General features: G+C 33.7%; 2 long non-coding RNA genes across 2 annotated transcripts in view; one reads left to right on the forward strand and one right to left on the reverse strand.

Annotated features, from left to right (window-relative positions):
- Positions 1 to 19,682, reverse strand: part of LOC113910949 — a 204,191-nt gene that overhangs the window by 102,177 nt on the left and 82,332 nt on the right. Inside the window, exon 2 of the long non-coding RNA XR_003516333.1 lies at positions 19,352 to 19,429. This is a non-coding gene — a long non-coding RNA (uncharacterized LOC113910949). The remainder of the gene's footprint in view (positions 1 to 19,351; positions 19,430 to 19,682) is intronic.
- LOC113910953 overlaps positions 1 to 19,682 on the forward strand; it is a 113,142-nt gene that overhangs the window by 34,122 nt on the left and 59,338 nt on the right. The gene's annotated exons all lie outside the window — the stretch shown is intronic.

Consider the following 19,682-nt stretch of genomic DNA (forward strand, 5'->3'; position numbering starts at 1 on the left):
TATCATATTGGAAGTACCTTATATTTATCTTTACCACACAGTTCTATATTGCCCTTCACGGTTGCCTTTTGTTTTCCAAGACTAAATTTAGTCCCTGAGAAAGTGTCAGAAAGTCATTTCTGGAGATGAATGCCTACTCAAAGTACAAACAATAACATGGAAAAAATATTTCTTATTCTTTCCTGGTCTTATATACATACATATTTTAAAATTTTCAACATAGAATTACCAAAGAATTCAGAATAATAGTGCATTTATTCTTTTGGGATGGGCCAGAAAATCTGTAGGGTCTAGTAACAGAAAGCACAGATACCTTAGTTAGGCATGCCAACATTATGAATTCTTTCTAATAACTCTATTCTTCTTTGTTTTGTAAGTCCCACTGTGAACCCCACTTTGGCCATTGGACAAAACAGAACAGCTACCATCCAAAACAGCGTATTACCTAAAACCTGACCAATCTAAGGAACAAGTTAGGAAATGCCTTATGGGGTCAACATGCTCTCTCCATTTGTATTTTGTTGTAATCATATTATGTTGTGAAAATTAAACAGGTACATGTTAGCACTATAACATAGCAATGACTGTTAAGACTAATCATGACATCAGGAAGGAAAACAATCAGGTTTATTTTTTGTTTGTTTTAGATGTGGCTTCATATGCTAGCTAATAAGTAAATAAAACTGTTATAATTTATTTGGTTCTTGATGTTTATAATCTTTTTTAGGGTCCAGGGGATTATGCTTCATTTGGATTAACTTCTCTTCTTTGTCTAGAACAGCTATATTTTAGTTTATATAGGATGAGTTAATAATCCAAAAAGAAAAAACAAGTCATGTTGTTAAGGCAAAAAATGCTAGATTACCCTCAAATGAAAATATTTGGCAATAGTATAATCTGAATATTGCATTACACTCCTACCAATAAGCAAATGACATTAGCAAATTCCTAGCTCAAACACATTATATCTACTTTTTAAAAACTGATATATATGCAGATTGAAAGTTATAAGAAACAGAAAAAGGATATTGTAAAAGACAAAAAAATATTGGCAAACAAGTCTTAAATTATATGTTTGTATATGCTTTCATCTTTAAGCCAGGAAAAGTGTTCTATATTTATAATTTATGTTATTTAACAATAGGAAACTTTTAAAAAATCATTAGCTCAGTAGACAAAATGGTAAGTATCCTAACTTAAAATGAACTTTTTCAGTTACTATAGGCTTAGATATGTGGGGTTTTTTTTATTATCTAAATTCAATTAGTGAACATATAGTACATCATTAGTTTTTGCTGTAGTGTTCAGTGATTCAGTAGTTGTGGGTAACACCCAGAGCTCATCCACTTTTTTAAAACCTAGTTTATGGCTTTGAACTTGGGGCTTCTCAAATATTAAAATACTATGTTAACATCAATGTCACAATAGTGATTTTGATAATAAAGATTATAAATAAAAGCTCTTGGCAGGGAAAATACAATATGTCATATGACTCTTGCTTCAAATGCAGATTAAGTATTAAAAGGAGAGGGTGGGATTTTGTCTACCAGAGTTTTTACTCACTTATCTAGTATTCTCATCACGGCAGAGGTGTCACTTTTTTTTTTTTTTAATTGAGTAAGGAAGCATTTTTAACTTTCCTTGGGAAAGTGGAAAGAGGTTTTGAAGATTTATAGTGACTATTTCTTTAAAGGGCATCAGGGGTTAGGTGCACTTTGCTGAACTTCACATGATTTGCCAAGTTTTGTTTCACCTACTCTTTTGCTTCTTCATTTCTCAAGCAATGGGAAGAACATCTCTTTGTTGCCTTATTTCTTGGTGGTAAATTTTTGTTTCTCTTCTTTGAGAATTTATTAGGTTATTTTATATTTATTTTAACTCTTAAGCAAGCAGAAGATCAATGATTAAATAGATATCAAAAGGAGAATGTAAAAACTCAAAGATTTTTGGTAATCAAACAATAGTAGTGGGGCTCCTGGGTGGCTCAGTCAGTTGAGTGTCTGACTCTTGGTTTCAGCTCAGGTCATGATCTCAGGGTCCTGAGATTGAGCCCCAGCCTCAGGCTCTGCACTCAGCAGGGAGTCTGCTTGAGATTCTCTCTCTCCCTCTGCCCCTCCCCCCACTCACTTGTGCACTCTGTCTCTCAAATAAATAAAATTAAAACAATAAAAACAATAGAAGTAATGACAATAATTAATATAGTAAGAATAATTAACATTTAATGAAAAGTTACTATATACAAGGCACTTGATGAGTGTTCTATTAACATGTTTAATTCTCCCAACAAAATTATAAGGAAAATTTCCTCCATTTTATAGATGAGAAAAGATATAGATGAGGCATTGAAAGGCTAAACAGTTTACCCAGAGTCACTATTAAATACTTTTCTTTAGATTTTTTTATTGTTATGTTAATCATCATACATTACATCATTAGTTTGTGATGTAGTGTTCCATGATTCATTGTTTGTGCATAACACCAGTGCTGCACGCAGAACATGCCCTCTTTAATACCCATCACCATTAAATACTTTTTATAGGGGTGCCTGGGTGGCTTAACTGGTGAAGCATCTGCCTTTGGCTCAAGTCATAATCTCAGGGTCCTGGGATTGAACCCCGCATCAGGCTCCCTGCTCAGCGGGCAGTCTGTTTCTCCCTTTGCCTCTGCCCCTCTCCCCCCTTCCCTGTTTGTGCTCTCTGCTCTCTCTCTCATGCTCTCTTCCAAATAAATAAATAAAATCTTTTAAAAAATACTTTTTATACATAAAAATGGCCAATTATATACTCCCTATACCTATCTAGTTCTTGTTCATTTAATATTTGTTAAATGAAGAAGTTTGTTAACAAATTAATAAATGTAAAGCAAATTTTAGAAATCAAGAGATAGATATTATTTGGATTTTAAAAAGAATGCTGACTTTAGTATTAGTGATGAAGTTGAGAGGATTAATGAAATATAGGAAAAGTGACCTTGGAATTACACATTTGATATAATAACATGATAGAAAAGTGGGTAGCACAGAGCAAAGAAAAAAGAAGAATTTATTAAATACAATAATATTGGGAAATTTGGATTAATAAATGTAGAGACCACTCCAACATCACAAACAAACATGAACTCCTGGTAGATTAAAGACTTAAATGCAAAAGCTAAAACTATAAAATTAATGGAAGAAAATATGAAAATATGAAAAAATATCTAAATGATAGAAAAATACTTCATAATGAAAATTTCTGAAATATAAACCATGAGGTAAAAATTTGATAGATTAAATTATGTCAAATTTAACTCTCTCTCTCTCTCTCTCTCTTTTTTTTTTTTGGCAGAGAGTAATCACTATCTACATACCCATCAAAAATTTTTTGGCCTTTCATGTAGATAGATGGGGCAACTGTATCTTATTTTGGTCAATAGGCTATATGTAAAAGTGATCAAAAGTGATAGCTATTACCTCCAGTCAAAGATACTTAGGAAAAACTATGGTTAAACCATGCTCTCTACTGTCCCTTCCTCTGTATGAGTATATGCCATATTTGAAATGGCAGTGCCAGCAGATAGAATCTTTTAGATCCTTAAGTCCCAAGTCCCCAGTCTGGAGGGACTCATAGAGACTGACCAGAACTGCAAAAAATTTTAGATGATGTTTTATGTGTTAAGCCACTTAGATTTTGAAGATGTTATTTATGCAGTATAGCCTAGTCTATCTAGAGTGTTATACTCCTCCCATAACGAAAGGCTAGAAGAAGATAATCTCATGTCTGAAACCAAAATAATAATAACTAGAATATAAAATGAACTCCTACACGTCAACAAGAAATATATCTGAAATCTAATAAAAACCAGTGAACAAAGGACAGGAATATATAATTCAAAATAGAGAATCACAAATGACTAATAAATATTTGATGCTCCAATTCACTAGGAAGCTTGTCATCGTGAATTTAAAAATGAAAATGCTGAAAATAGAAAAAAATGGATAATACCAAGTGTAGGTGAGGACGGGGAAATATTGAAGATTTCATATACTTCTACTGAGAGTTTAAATAGTTGCAGCCATTATTGAAAGCACTCTTGCAGAACTCAGGAAAAATAGCTATGTGTATAACTCTGGACCTAGAAATTCCATTCCTAGGCTTATATTCCCACTCAATTCCGTAACTGCTTCTCATTTATTTGTAGTAAAAGATGTCTGGGTAGAACAGATAATTAAAATGTAGTGGACTACATCATAGAATATAATGTAGCAGTCAGAAGTAAAAACTCAATGTATATATAGCAACACAGATCACAAAAACATAATACTGTATGAAAAAGAGATAAAAAAATTTAGATTCATGTATCAATAACATTTATGTAAATCTAAAAAAATGTTCCAAATACAAACTATATTGCATACCAAGATATCTGTGTATTTAAAGAAAAATATCAAACATAATGGAAAGGCGCCTTTGTGAGAGGAAGCAATAGAAGTATGGCATGGAGGTGAAAGAAAATAAAATGAAATAAGTGGGCTTTTGGGGCAACTGGGTGGCTCAGTTGTTAAGCATCTGCCTTCAGCTAAGGTCATGATCCCAGGGTCCTGGGATGCAGTCCCTTGCATCGGACTCTCTGCTCCGCAGGAAGCCTGCTTCTCCCTCCCCCACTCCCCCCTGCTTGTGTTCCCTCTCTCACTGTGTCTCTCTCTGTCAGATAAATAAATAAAATCTTAAAGAAAAAAAGAAAGAAGTGGGCTTTCTTGATATAGATAAATATGATAATGGGGTATGAGCTGGAATATATGGTTAATTCAACATTCTGCAAGTGAGGCCAAAGAGAAAAGAGAGAAAAGAATAAAATACTAGGAAAATGAGAGTACTAGAAAAAGTTTAGAAATTCCCAACTGTGACCTTCATTAAAACTTTAGATTTTTAGGCTAATGGAAATAATATGAAAATGAACTCATTAAAACAAAACCAATCAAGATAAACAAAAAACCTTATCTGACCCACATTTTTAGTTTAGAATCTGAAGCACAAAAAGAAAGTCACTTATAACTCCCTGTAATTCCACTCAGTATCTATATTGAATTACCCTCCCACATTATTAAAAGCCATGAAGAAATATTTCTGTACTTTGGAAATGTTCATCTTCTTTCTTGTATAATCATGGAGCACCGAGAGAGTAAAAAAATATTTTTTAATGCCATACAAGGTAGACTGGTATTAAATATAGCTTTCTTTGGCAAGGCTCATTTGTAGATTTTCCTTTCCTAAATATGTTTATTAAAATAGAAGTAAAACAATAAGCGAATCCTAGTGAGTCCCCCACACAAATAAACTAGTTTGCATGTTGACATAACTAAATACAGTTTAAGACAGTAGGTGGATATAATTTTGTTTAGACATTCAGGGAAATAATCACCACAGGAAGCACAGCCAGAATTGGGGTCCAAGTTTATAAATCTTTGGGTTTTTCTAATGGTATCTAATCATTCAGATTCTCAAATAGCTTGTATACTAAGTGAAAATAAAGGGACAAGTCCATATTTTGTAACTTCTTGAGGATCTAACATTTCTTTTCTGTTGCAGTAAATGTATGACAATTTTTTGAGCAACACACAATGAGATTTGTGATAACGGCCACTAACAAAAGCTTTTATTCTAAACAATTTGCTAATTTTCAAAAGAGCCTTTTGAGCATGAAACTACATTCCACCATTTCTTTTCAGCTTTGGGTCAAGAAAAGGTCACTTTATGGGAGTTATTGTTGATTATATGCCAACATTCACAGGAAACAGACTTTGGTTATTTTAGGATCAAGATGACAGCTATATGAAATGATAATGTAGCTATATTGGGAAATGTAATTAAACTGCCTTTCTGTATTGAATGATAATTGCAATGAGACTGCTTGGTGAAAATTTGATGATGAGACATAGAGGAATTTGAAATGCTACTGACTCCAGTCTTATTTAGAAACAGAAAATTCAACCCAGTCTGGTGGAAAGTATTTAATTCTAAGTATTATGTGAACAACCAGTTAAACAGCATTCTTCCCTCTTAAACCAGCAAACTACTATGACACCTGCCTTTCCCCAGACTAGGGAAGTGTTTCTCTTTGTACAATTCTTACAGACAACATATCAACATTTTGCCCCACGAAATGCTTATAGGCACAAGGCAAGAAATCAGAGTTGTGCTGCTAAACATCACCCAAAGAGGGCCTGAGCAGCAAGGGAAACAAGAGCAAAAATAAACAATTGGAACTACATGAAACGAGAAAGCTTTTGTACAGTAAAGGAAACCATCAACAAAACAAAAAGGCAATCTACTGAATGGGAGAAGATATTTGCAAATTACGTATCTGATAAGGGATTCATATCCAAGTTATAAAGAACTTGTACAACTTAACACCAAAAAACCCAAATAATCCAGGAGCTGGGTAGACATTCTTTTCCCAGAGAAGATATACAGATGCCAAAAGACACATGAAAAGATGCTCAACATCACCGATCATCAGGGAAGTTCAAATCAAAACCACAATGAACTCTCACCTTACACCAGTCAGAATGACTAGTATCAAAAAGACAAGAAATAAGAAGTGTTGGCAAGGATGTGAAAAATGGTGAACCCTTGTGCAGTGTTGGTGGGAATATAAATCGGTGCAGCCACTATGGAAAACAGTATGGATCTTCTACTCCCCCTCCAAAAACTAAAAATAGAAATATCATATGACCGAGTAATTCCATTTCTGGGTATTTACCTGAAAAAAAAAAAAAGAAATACTAATTTGAAAAGATATATGTACCACTATGTTTATTGCAGCCTTATTTACAATAATCAAAATATGAAAGCAACCTGTGTCCCTCAATAGACAAATGGACAAAGAAGATGTGAGGGGTGTGTGTGTGTGTGTGTGTGTGTGTGTGTGTGTGTGTAATGGAATATTACTCAGCCATAAAAAGAATGTAATCTTGCCATTTTTGACAATATGAATGGACCTAGGGGGTATTATACTAAGTGAATTAAGTCAGACAGAAAATGACAAATACCGTATAATTTTACTTACATGTGTAATCTAAAAAACAAAACAAATGAACAAACAAGCAAAATAAAATAGACTCACAAATACAGAGAAAAAACTGGTGGTTGCCTGAGGGGAGGTTGGGAGAGATGGCAAAATAGGTGAAGGGAATAAAGGGGCAAAAATTTTTATCAGGAGATATATATCTATACCTATCTATGTGTATGTAATTATGTATATATATATAAGGATAATACAAAGATTACAAAAATTGTACAGGAGATATAGATATATAGATATATCAAATTTATGTATCTATCTTCTAGTACAAAACACTACAAAATTAAATATAAATACAAAATAAGATCTAGTTATAGATGTATTAAATATACATATATAAAAATCATTTTATAGGTTTTATTTGTATAAGAATACACATATACATATAAACACACACATATACACACATATATCTCTTTTTCATTGCCATTGAATCAAAGTGCCTGGTTTTGCTCTGAAGACTTAGGTATTACTCAGTTTATCCTGTGTGCTTGTTTATTCTCTGGCAGTCACATCTTGTTTCTTTTTCAGGACTCTGATAATCTATATAAAATGGATTATCTCCCTTGCTTCCATAGCTATCATCTTTTTAAATTATTTTCTTCTCTCTTATTCCTTAAGAACTTCTGTAATTATTCCTCCACATCACTGATATAATTTTCTGGAATATAATGTTATACTTTCTCTCTTGATACTACTAAGGCACGTTTTAACTTGCTACTGCGTTTTTAGTTACCCTTTGTCTCTTTCTCTTTATTGACTCCTTTTAATGTCATTCTGGATCTCAATAAGGCAGTTGCATTTTCAATTCATTTTTTTCCTCTTATGTCATGAAGTTTTTATATTTTATTGAAGACTGCATATGTATTTAAAATATTTTGTTTTTTGTTGTTGTTTTGGTAGAAATCCTTTCACATATATAACAACTTTTGCCAACTTAGGTCAATAATTTACTTTCTATTGTGGTTGTTGCCTAAATAACTTTTTTTCCCTGATCTATCCTTGAAAAAAAGGTGACCTATATATGTGGCCAATGTTTGTCTCCTAACAGGTATGTGTAATCCCCTTGAGCCACATCACAAATTAAACACCCTTGCATATATTTTTGTTCTAGAAGATGTCTGTCAGTATAGCTCTCCTGGTCTGGACAGACATTTCTTTCTGCTACTATTTCCTAGTCCTCAGAGTTTAAATAAGTGAATTTCTGGGGCACCTGGGTGGCTCAGTCGTTAAGCGTCTGCCTTGTGCTCAAGTCATGATCCCAGGGTCCTGGAATTGAGCCCTGCATCAGGCTCCCCCTCTTCTCCTGCTTGTGTTCCTTCTGTTGCTGTCTCTCTCTGTCAAATAAATATGTAAAATCTTTAAAATAAATAAATAAATAAAAATTAAAAAGTGAATTTCTGCATAGGTAATTTGGATTAAGTTATAGCTCTTCTCTAGAAATGGTACAATATACTAATTCCCACAGTATATAGCTGCTCCAATTCTTTTTGTAAACCTTTGCCTAATCTCAAATCCAGAATGTTCTAAGTATCTCTTTTTACCTATGGATATATCCCTGAAGTTTTAGGAAAGCATACAGGATCTCAGAGTTTTTTCTTTTATTCTATATTTTATCAGTGAGAATTTTTAACAGAATGGAATATTTAATTTTTAAAATAATGCTGGTTCTTTCATAGTCAGTCTAAAAAAACTAGAGAAAGGGCCACTTTGTCAGCTAAGGTGTGGTATCATAAAATGTGGCCAACATATTTCTAAAAGCTAAAATAGAAATTCACTTATCCTTCAAGTTTCCCAAAGTCATTCTTTGATTTTAAACAATGAATAGTTCTTTGTCTAAGAAAAACAGTATTATTAAATTATCTTCAGTAATTTAAAAGGAAGACTATCTGAGTTGCAAGAAGTCCAGAGTAAAATAAAATCATATGAAGCAAACTAAACATTTTATAAATACCATATGTGTAGATTCTTTTGACAATGGCTTTTGTTGGTTTAGTATGAAAGTAATAGAACAGGAGCTTGTATCATTGTCTTAATAGAAAAAGTCTGCAACAATTTGCAGAATCAGAGATTCCATTTTTTAAATACTACACTTCACCAAAAACACATTCTTATGTTGTGTTTTAATGATAACATGGTTTTAATAATCAGAGACCTGGCCAAGATGTTCATGTTTTTGTTGGATTACTGTTTGTGAGCATACTGAAAATCCTTTTACCTGTCTGCTACACTTGAAGTTTAGTCCTTAGTATATAGTAACAACTAACAACAGTGAATATGAAACAGATAAAAAAGAACCATCTCTTTCATCTGTGTATAAGTTAATGAATCACATTGTCTCCAGCATAGAGAAACTCAGCATTGAGACTCTGGAGGCAAACTGTATTTCATATCTTGAGTTATGAATATTTTTTAATGTCCACTTTGATTATCATAGAATGGCCAGCCCTAAGACAGTTGGTAAAGTCAACAAAATCTGTCACTGAAACTCCTCCTTCCTCAACTCTTTCTGAGCTCTTCTATTAATGTAGCCATACTCCAGAGACTTGTATTATAAAATTTCCATTTCCCTAATTCTCTCTTCAGAAGAGAATATGTAACAATTAAGTCAGTATTAACATCATAGTGTGAATTACTTCAATGATAATTTTCCACATTCCCACAGCCTTTCACCAGGGATCTTGGTGAGAGTTAGATGTGTTACACAAGACTGTGGGATAAAGCAGATCTGGGTTAAGATTTAACCTTTTATTTTAATAGGATGAAATCTACAAATAACTTAAGTTTACCCATCTTCAAATTCTTAATTTAAAAATTTCCATATTTATTGTTTTGAAAATTAAATGAGGAAACAATGTAAGGGAAAGAATTTATTACTTAACAAACACTCAAAATTATTTATTTTTAAATGACTTGTAATTTTAGAACTAGAAAACATGAAATGAGAATATTTGAGGCAAGGCAATTATAAAATCTGCTTATGTGTAGAGGCATCCTCACTTTTAAAAACGGTAATCAGGGGGCACCTGGGTGGCTCAGTCTGTTGGATGTTGAACTCTTGATTTCATCTGGGGTCATGATCTCAGGGCTGTGGGATAGAGCCCTGTATTGGGCTCTGCACTCAGCACAGAGTCTGCTTGTCCCTCACCCTCTGCTCCTCCCCCCACTTGCACTGTGTCTCTCTCTCAAATAAATAAATAAAATCTTTAAAAACTGGTAATCATAAGCAATTAACTCCTCCCACTGAAAATAAGTGACAAAAATTTATCAGTTCAGGAGTTCTTTTTTTCTAATCAATTAGATATTATATAATCAAACTGTGATATCATCATAAGTTCTTCACAAGTAGATGCTGCACTGAACTAGATCAGCAGTTTTAAAATATTTTAAATACTTTTTAAAAATAAATATGAAATACTGTGTGTAATCACTTATATAAAACAGATAAGAATACGGCTGGGTAAGGGGAGTAAGTTGGAGGGGGAGACGAACCATTAGAGATGATGGACTCTGAAAAACAAACTGAGGGTTCTGGAGGAGAGGGGGGTGGGGGGATGGGTTAGCCTGGTGATGGGTATTAAAGAGGGCACATTCTGCGTGGAGCACTGGGTGTTATGCACAAACAATGAATCATGGAACACTACATCAAAAACTAATGATGTAATGTATGGTGATTAACATAACAATAAAAAATTATTAAAAAAAAAAAGAATACGGCTGGGTAGTTTGGGATGTTTCACTATTAGATCCCCATATGGCCCATGAGTTCCTTTCATGGAAAAAGTAGAAAACAACAGGCGTGGATAATGGGGGGGAACCCACAAATAACTATATATTCTACATATTTTGGATCTTATTTTCTCAGGTCATCATTTTCTTCTTTATCACTACAATAATTATAACTAATTAAAAATAGTAACAAGCCAAGCTCTAGGCCTTATATACGTTATTTCTGGTTATCACAAAACTCTGCAAAATAAGCAATATTATAACCTTTATTATTATTATTAATGAAGAGATGTGATCACTGCAAGTTTTATCCAAGCCACCATTTATGAGTTATTATAATAGATACAAGTATACATTTTGAGATCTGCATGGTTTTTCACATAGTGGAATAATTTTATCAAACTTTCAGATACCTCGAAGTCCTTAATTCTTCAGCATTTCCTACAAAAGCATAACTCTTCAAAAATGTTTATATTGCTATTTTTTGACTTTTCAGTTCTAGGCATTATATACTCCAGTGGTGCTCAAACATTTTCATTTCAGGATCCCACTCTTGAAATTTAAAGAGGACCCCCTAAACCTTTTCTTTATATGGGTTATATCTATTTATATTTACCATACTACAGATAAAAACTTGGAAATTTTTTTTTTTTTTTTTTGGTGGGCAGCAAAGCAAAGTTTATTGAACAATAGTAAAGTGATAGTACAAAGCTTCTGAAGAGGGAGGGGACCTGAGAGAGTTGCCTCAAAACTTGGAAACTTTAAAAAAATTATTAATTTTAAAATAACCCCCCAAAATGTTACAGAGAAGCATAAATAAGATATTCCTATGAAAAATAACTTTTTTGCAAAACAAAAGTCTTTACAGAGAAGAATGGTGTTGTCTTATATTTTTGCAAATCTCTTAATGTCTACATAGTAGCAGATAACTGGATTCTCATGTCTACTTTCTGCATTCAGTCATACATCGTTTTGGTTGAAGTATATAAAGAAAACGCATCCTCACACAGTATGTACTTAGAAAAGAGAGGAATTTTATCAAATAATTGTGGATATTTTTATTTATTTATACTCAATCAAAGCTAGATACTGGCAGTTTCTTAACAGATAGCTATATTGTAGAATCTAAACCATATCAATGAACTTTTACACCGAAGTCTGTTAGTCTATCTTGCACCTTGAATGGATAGCTTATCTATATGCACAGGTGGTTTTGTAACATGCATACATCACTCATTTAGAAATATTGCTTCACCATCTTATGTAGGCCATCCAATGTTGACACATTTCCTCATTTAATATCAAAAATTCACATTCATAAATACTACCAGTGATCTCACCAGAAAAGCCCTTAAGGATGGGGAAGCTATCAAGTCACATAAAAGTATTCCAAAATTTTAATCTTCATTTGAAAGTTAAAATTCCATCATGGTAATAAATACTATCTCTAGTTTTCCTTCAAATAACTGGCTTACTTCATTTATTTTATTTTATTTTTTATTTTTTTTAAGATTTTATTTATTTATTTGAGAGAGAGAATGAGAGAGAGAGAGAGAGAGCATGAGAGGGGGGAGGGTCAGAGGGAGAAGCAGACTCCCTGCTGAGCAGGGAGCCCAATGCGGGACTCGATCCTGGGACTCCAGGATCATGACCTGAGCCAAAGGCAGTCACTTAACCAACTGAGCCACCCAGGTGCCCTACTTCATTTATTTTAAGAATGTCTGTTAAATACCCAAATATGAATAACCTTGTTTGGCTTTTCAGTAAAAATGTATTCTGTGTAAAAAGTTTAGATCATAACTTAATTGTCTAAGTACTTTTTCTCATGTTCTAAGGATGGACATGTTGGATATGGTATGGTGAAGTAGGTGCACCACAGGAGGAAATGGGAATGAGGCATGGAAGGAAGAAGTTTATTATAATCACAAGGCTCAAAGAGAGGACACTGAATGCCATGCAGAGCCACAGAGTAAGCAGGCAGGAGGGCAGAGTAAGGGGAGAGCTCAGGCCAAGGCATTTACTGGAGTTTCCATGACAAAGGCAAGGCAAGGCAAGGCAAAGCAAGTTTAGAACTGGCTAGTTTGAAAAATTATAGCAGACTCTAAGCTATAGGGGTTATCTGGTACCTGGTTACCTGGTACCTGGCCCTGGGATGATTATGGCAGAGAAATATTGCCTCCTGGGGCGTATAGGCCAGATGTAGAGGAAGAGCTCTGAATTGGTTAGTTTGCATACAAAAGGCATAATACTGGCTGAGTCCTGCTACCTCTGGAGGATCAGTCTCTTCTCTCCGCTGCTAGAAAGGGTTTTGTTTTGTTTTGTTGTTGGGTTTTTTCTTAAGATTTTATTTACTTGAGAGAGAGAGACCGCACATGAGCACGAGTGGCAGGGTGGGGCAGAGGGAAAAGCAGGGAGCCCAATGCAGGGCATCTTTTTGTTAGTTTGCTCTCTTATTTTGTTGGAGTATATACTCCAATTCTTTACCAAGAATAGAGGTAAGTAATAAAAAAGTTTTAGACCTTGTAAGTCTACAAATTATGAGGTATATCTCACAATCAAATGTTAGTTTTTCTAGCTACAGAATTCTAGATTGAATATATCTCTCAGGATTTGGAAAGCATTTCTCTGCTGCCATCTACTTCTCAGACTTGTGTTGAGAGATTCTAATCCTATTTTGATTCCCGATTCTTCCCTTGTTACAAACTTTGGGGATTTTCTTCTTGTTCCTAATAATATTATGATAATGTGTCTTGTTGAGGGTCTTCTATTTTCCATTTTGCTGAGAATTCGGGATGCATCAGTCCTGGAAAATATTCTTAAATCTTTTTGTTGATGATGTGATCTCTTTCTTTTTCCCTATTCTATTTTTGTTCTGAAACTACTATTATTTTGATATTGGATCACCTGGAATAGTACTGTAATTTTACTGTACTTTTCTCTTTTTTTTCATTTTCTTCTTTTTTCTTAAAGCTGCTCAATTTTAACTTCAACACTTCCACTGATATGTTTGTGTATGCTATCATATTTGTAATATTAAAGGGTTCTTCTAAATTCTCTGAATGACCTATTTAAAAGTGTTTTCTTTTTATCTTAAGATAAAGCAGTCCTACCGTACTGCTCAGAATATTGTTTAATTTTGTTCATTCTTCTTTCATATTCTCTATTTTCTCTATATAACTGATTATGTTTGTTTTAACTTTTAGCCTCTATCTTTTTATTACCTACTATCCTTTATATAGTTACTCTCCATTAATATCATGGGCTAAAAAAGGATTAGCTCAATATGTGTGGTGGAGCTTTGTTGACTGCTTTACAGTAGGATAACATAGTTGAGGCATGTTTTCAAGGAACTTTTGTTGTGTATCTTCAGTTCTTTTCTTTGGGCTTTCAGATACCCCAGTGAGGTTTTCCCCAATTGTCTACCTGCAGGGTTTAATTTGGCTGCTAGTAATCTTTGAGCCAGATATAGTAAGAAAGAAAAGATCTCAATGTTCAGTATGTAAACAATCACTTAATCTCCCTGTTTTCAATATAGCACATCCAGCCTCCACTGTAACTCGTATCCTTCAATATGCAAGTTCTCTCTTTGGCAGTCTCCTGAGAATAACCTGTATACTTCATCCCGGATAGGTTAAGATAAGCCACCCATCCAGATGAGCAGAGCATGGAAGGATCTGGAATATAACTTCTACTAGGTCAGTGGGTCTTTAGTGTCATTTAGCTTTCTGGTTTGCTACGCTGTTTTTAGTTTATAACTTTTTAAAATCTGATAAATTACTTATCCTTCATTGATCTGTTTTCTGTCTTCTAAAAGTGGATGGCTACTGTGTATTCTCCTCTTTGTCTTTGTGTTTTTCTGCCTATTAAAAAATTCCTTTATAAGGGTTTCTGGAGGGAATTGAGGGCAATGTTTCCATTAAATCTACCATGTTATTCAGTAGTCAGTTTATATTGCTATGTGTGTGTACATGCCCTCAGGTGATTTTTATTATAGCATACATATAGAAGAGTGAATAAATCATAATGTACACGAACATCACCAAAGAGCTAGAACATTACTTGCACACAGTAGCATTTTTCATATCCTCAACTCAGAGGTCACCATTATTCTAATAAACCATAAACTCATGTTGCCTATTTTTGAACTTTATATAACTTGCTTCATACAGTGTATATTCTATTTCATGCAGCTCTTTTTACTCAGTTATTTTTGTGAGAATTTTTCATATCATTAGTTATAACAAAAGTTTGTACATTTTTAATTACTGTATAGTATTCCTATCGTTAAATTCTCCAGTTGTGGTCCTAATGATGGCTTTTGGAGTTGTTTCCAGATGTGGGATAATACAAATAATGCTATGAAAACCTCTGTTTGTGACTTTTGGTGCACATGAAATTACATTTCTTTGGCTATATATCCATAAATGAAATATCTGCATCATAAGTGGTTTGTATTTTTTTTTAAAGATTTTATTTATTTATTTGAGAGAGAGAGAATGAGAGATAGAGAGCACGAGAGGGAAGAGGGTCAGAGGGAGAAGCAGACTCCCTGCCGAGCAGGGAGCCCGATGCGGGACTCGATCCTGGGACTCCAGGATCATGACCTGAGCCAAAGGCAGTCGCTTAACCAACTGAGCCACCCAGGTACCCATAAGTGGTTTGTATTTTAATCCCTGTTTTTAAAATACATTTTCAGGGGTGCCTGGGTGACTCATCGTTAAGCATCTGCCTTCGGCTCAGGTCATGATCCTAGGGTCTTGGGACTGAGCCCCGCATCGGGCTCCCTGCTTAGAGGGAAGCCTGCTTCTCTCTCTCTCCAACTCCACCTGCTTGTGTTCCCTCTCTCGCTGTGTCTCTCTGTCAAATAAATAAATAAAATTTAAAGAAATAAATTAAAAAAATAAAATACATTTTCATTGTTTACAAAAATATCAAGTAATTAAGATTACATGATCATAACCCTAAGTTAATTACAGATTGATTGTTTAGTTGTTCTTCTTTTCTCCCCCTTATTTTACTCATTTTGTCAGTTGATCTATATATAGATAAGAAAGAGTACAGAACAATGGTTTAAAGAAATGAGAGATAACTGATTAATCTGAGTAAAACAGAGAATTCTTTCAAAAAAGTACATGGAAATGAGATGAGAAAACTAGTTTGCTGTTTCATCTTTAAGGTCTTTGAGCACTTGCTAAAGTGGTTTGACATATTCTAGAGGTAGCTAAGGTTTATTGAAGGCTTATTCCCTAAGGAGTAACAGAATGAAAAGTATTTTGGCAAAATATTTTTGTGCTCATATCCAAGACATATTAGGAAAGATAGTATCTTAATATTAGAAAACTCAACTATAAAAATTTCTGCAAACAGTCTAAAATTATTTTTTCTAAAAAAGTCATTATACTGATCAAATTCATGTAATTCTCTACTCCCCTCCCTTTATTTAGAAAAACTCTTCAATAAAGAGTCAACCATAGTAAGTGAACTTGGTCTTAGTAATGACATATTCTGCAAAATTTGATATGCTGATATAAACTGCTTTGCCAATGAATATTTGTTTTGTGTATTTTGATCAAAGATTTGGGACTTTTTACTTGAGCTAATTTTAAATTTCAACAAAGCCCAAATAAAAATGCAGTAAATAAATATGTACATAGCTTCACAATTCTTTTATTCATTTATAAGATACTGGATGATAATATTTCTTGATAGGCATGACATAAGGCATGTATATGTGTGTGGGGGGTGTTTGGAGGGGTATCCCCTCCAAAATTTATATGTTGAATCTCTAACCACCGGTACTTCAGATTATGGCTGTATTTTGAGATAGAATTTTTAAAGAGGCATTTAAGTTAAAATGAGACCATTATGGTGGGCCTGATCCATTCTGGCATCCTTATAAGAGGAAATTTGGGAGCATACAGAGACACATAGGATGCTCATGGACAAGGAAAGGCCATGTGAGGTCACAGCAAGGAGGTGGCCACCTGAAAGCCAAGGAGAGAGGCCTCAGAAGAAACCAAACCTACCAATATTTGATCTTGGCTTCTAGCCTATAGGCCCTCTTAAACAGATAGGTAATACAAGGATGAAAACTTCATCATGGAGAGTTCCAAAAGGTGTTAGCTATATGAAAATATGGGTTAAAATCCAATTTTCTCTTGTTTCTGTGTTTCAATTTTTATCATTTTATAAATTTTACGGAGAATTTAATTTGTAAATGTGTTTTGTGGTTCCAGTGCTAAAACTCACCAAATAATTTGTTGAAGCATTGCTAATGAGAGTAGTATGACTGTCTACTGAAAGTAGAAAGAGGCATCTTGAAAACTCCAGATGTTCAATTACACATTTGCAAAACCTTATATTTAGCATTTCAATTAGAATGATCTACACAATGAAATTCCTGTCTTCATTTTACATACTTCCTGGTGCAAAAAAATGCCAAGCCTTAGAAGAAGAAATAGATACCACCATAAATACTTGGGAAACTATTTTGAAGATCCTAGTTTAACAAAACTCTAAAATCTCTAGTGATCTGGACCTTTAAAAGAATTTTATTTAAATATTAAATAAATAATGCCAGAAATGCTTGTATAGTCATTTGTTACATCTCTTTACATGGGAAATAGAGTATGTTTGTTTCATTTTGTGGAGAGAAATTTTTAACAAATGAGATTTCCAAATAAAGTTATATCAGGATGGGTAGAAGTTAAAATGTTTCATTATGTTTCACTATTATAAAAAGCAAATTAACTCATATTGGACATCTTCTCTGAAAGACAGAAAAATATTTTAAAACATTTCTTCACACTCCAGAATATTGATTGAAATCTAGTGTCAGTAAATGCAAGTAGTTCAAGTGCTTAGTAGACTCAGGGCTGGTTTCCTAGAGGCAGAACTCACACTCAGAAGTAGAACTCTTTCCAATCTTCCTCATATGCAGCCCACTGATGAATAGTATGTTCATGGAACTTAGAGCCATAGCCCTTTATACTAATTCTGTGTTCCTTTGCCTTTGTTTCTTCTGCTTCTGTATCACTCCCCCTATGCCATAATGTATCATCTCAGCATCAAAACTTTCACTACCATTTTTTATAATTTATTGCTCAATATCTTGGAAGAAGAAATCATATTCTAGTATACTAAATCTAAACTGATAATAAGACCAAAATACATAAATTATCACATTCTCTATGAATTTTTATGACCTAGATTTGTGTTAAAATATATATCTCCTTCTAATGCACTATATTGTCTCATTAGCTAAAAACTACCTTTCTCAACTCCATTTGCTTTCCTTTTAAAAGTGGGACACTCCTTTGTCTATTATTTACATCATCATAAAGAAAGTTTGGCATATTTTAACATCCCTCTGTTTCCACAGTGCCTGCCAACTAATATTCCTCCCACAAAATCTAAGTATATTTCTCTCTTCTTATGCTTGTGACAATTATCTATTAACTTTAGATTCACAACTTGATAATTTAAAAAGATTGTTGTACCAGACCCAGTTTCTTCTCAACTTCCTAAGTTACCATCATTGGGATATCAATCTGAATGAGTGTCACCATCAGAGATAGCTAAAGGGTTAGATTCTGTAATTTGATTTTTTTTTTCTTTTACCATCTCTCTATTTTGGTAGACTTTTTGTATGGCCACAAAATGGATGAAGAATTTCACACTATCTTCCACATACTGAAATTTGAAATTTATCTGATCACAACAGCCTTCTTTTATCCACCTTTCAATCATTCAACTGAATTCAAATTTCAAACATAGGAAATTCATTACCTCTTTTTAAATCTCATGGTCTTCTAGTTCCTTCTTCATGCTTTCAATTACTTTTTTTTTTCTTTTTTAGATAGCTCAGCTCTACATCAGAACCTCATATCCTCCCCCATGACCTTTCACTACATTTGATCTTGCCAATTCCCAACTGTGGTTCAAACCAATGGTCTGTTGCATTATCTGGATAAGATTGCATAATCTGAAAAAACTGGTAGTTTCCAACCTCAAATAGACCTTCAAATGTTACTTGGTGGTCTCTCCACTAATTTCTAGTTGGATAAATTTTCTGTTTTCCTATGTGGTAATCTTAGCCATTTCCTTTCACTCAGCCAAGCAAAACCAAACCAAACAAACAACATAAACTGTCTCATATTAAAATAAACATATGAGACATGCTCAAACATAACTATAGGTTCACAATTCCTAGCTTCTTTCTTTATAGTCTCAGAGGAAGATGTGCCCTGTTGCAAGCCACAGTAATCCTATCTACTTGTGTCATTGCCCAGAAACCCCTCCATTTCCTCTGAAATGTGCAACCTTGTTATCCTTTTCCTTTCTCACCTTCACCACTTGCTTCTTTCAGTCACCCTAGAAATATGTTAAAATATTCCTATTCAAAAAATACATTGATATTTAAAATTCTCCCTTAAATGAGGAAAAGTGGAGAAACATGACAAGCCCTACTTCAGCCTGGTGACCACAGTTGGCATCAACAGTCATAAATCATGTTGATAGTATATAACCTTGATAGGATGTAATAAAATTAACACTTTACCTCTGTGATCTACCTTCCTCAAATCCATAATCCCAGTCTAATCACAAGAAACTGCACTCCTCAAAACTGCAAGTTCATCTAAAATAAAGAAAGTTAAAGAAACTGTCAGTCAAGAAGAAGCTAAAGAGAACTGACAACTAAATATAATGGGGTATCCGGGATGAGATCTTGGAATGGGAAAAGGACCTTAGGTAAAAACCAAGGAAATCTGAATAAATTATAGACTTTTAAAATATAAATATATCCATATTGGTTCATTAATTATAATGTATTACCATAATAATGTAAGATATTAATAACAGATTAAACCATGTATAGGGGCCATATGGGA

This window comes from Zalophus californianus, chromosome 4 (genome assembly GCF_009762305.2).
Source record: "Zalophus californianus isolate mZalCal1 chromosome 4, mZalCal1.pri.v2, whole genome shotgun sequence".
In the NCBI taxonomy this organism is placed as follows: domain Eukaryota; kingdom Metazoa; phylum Chordata; class Mammalia; order Carnivora; family Otariidae; genus Zalophus; species Zalophus californianus.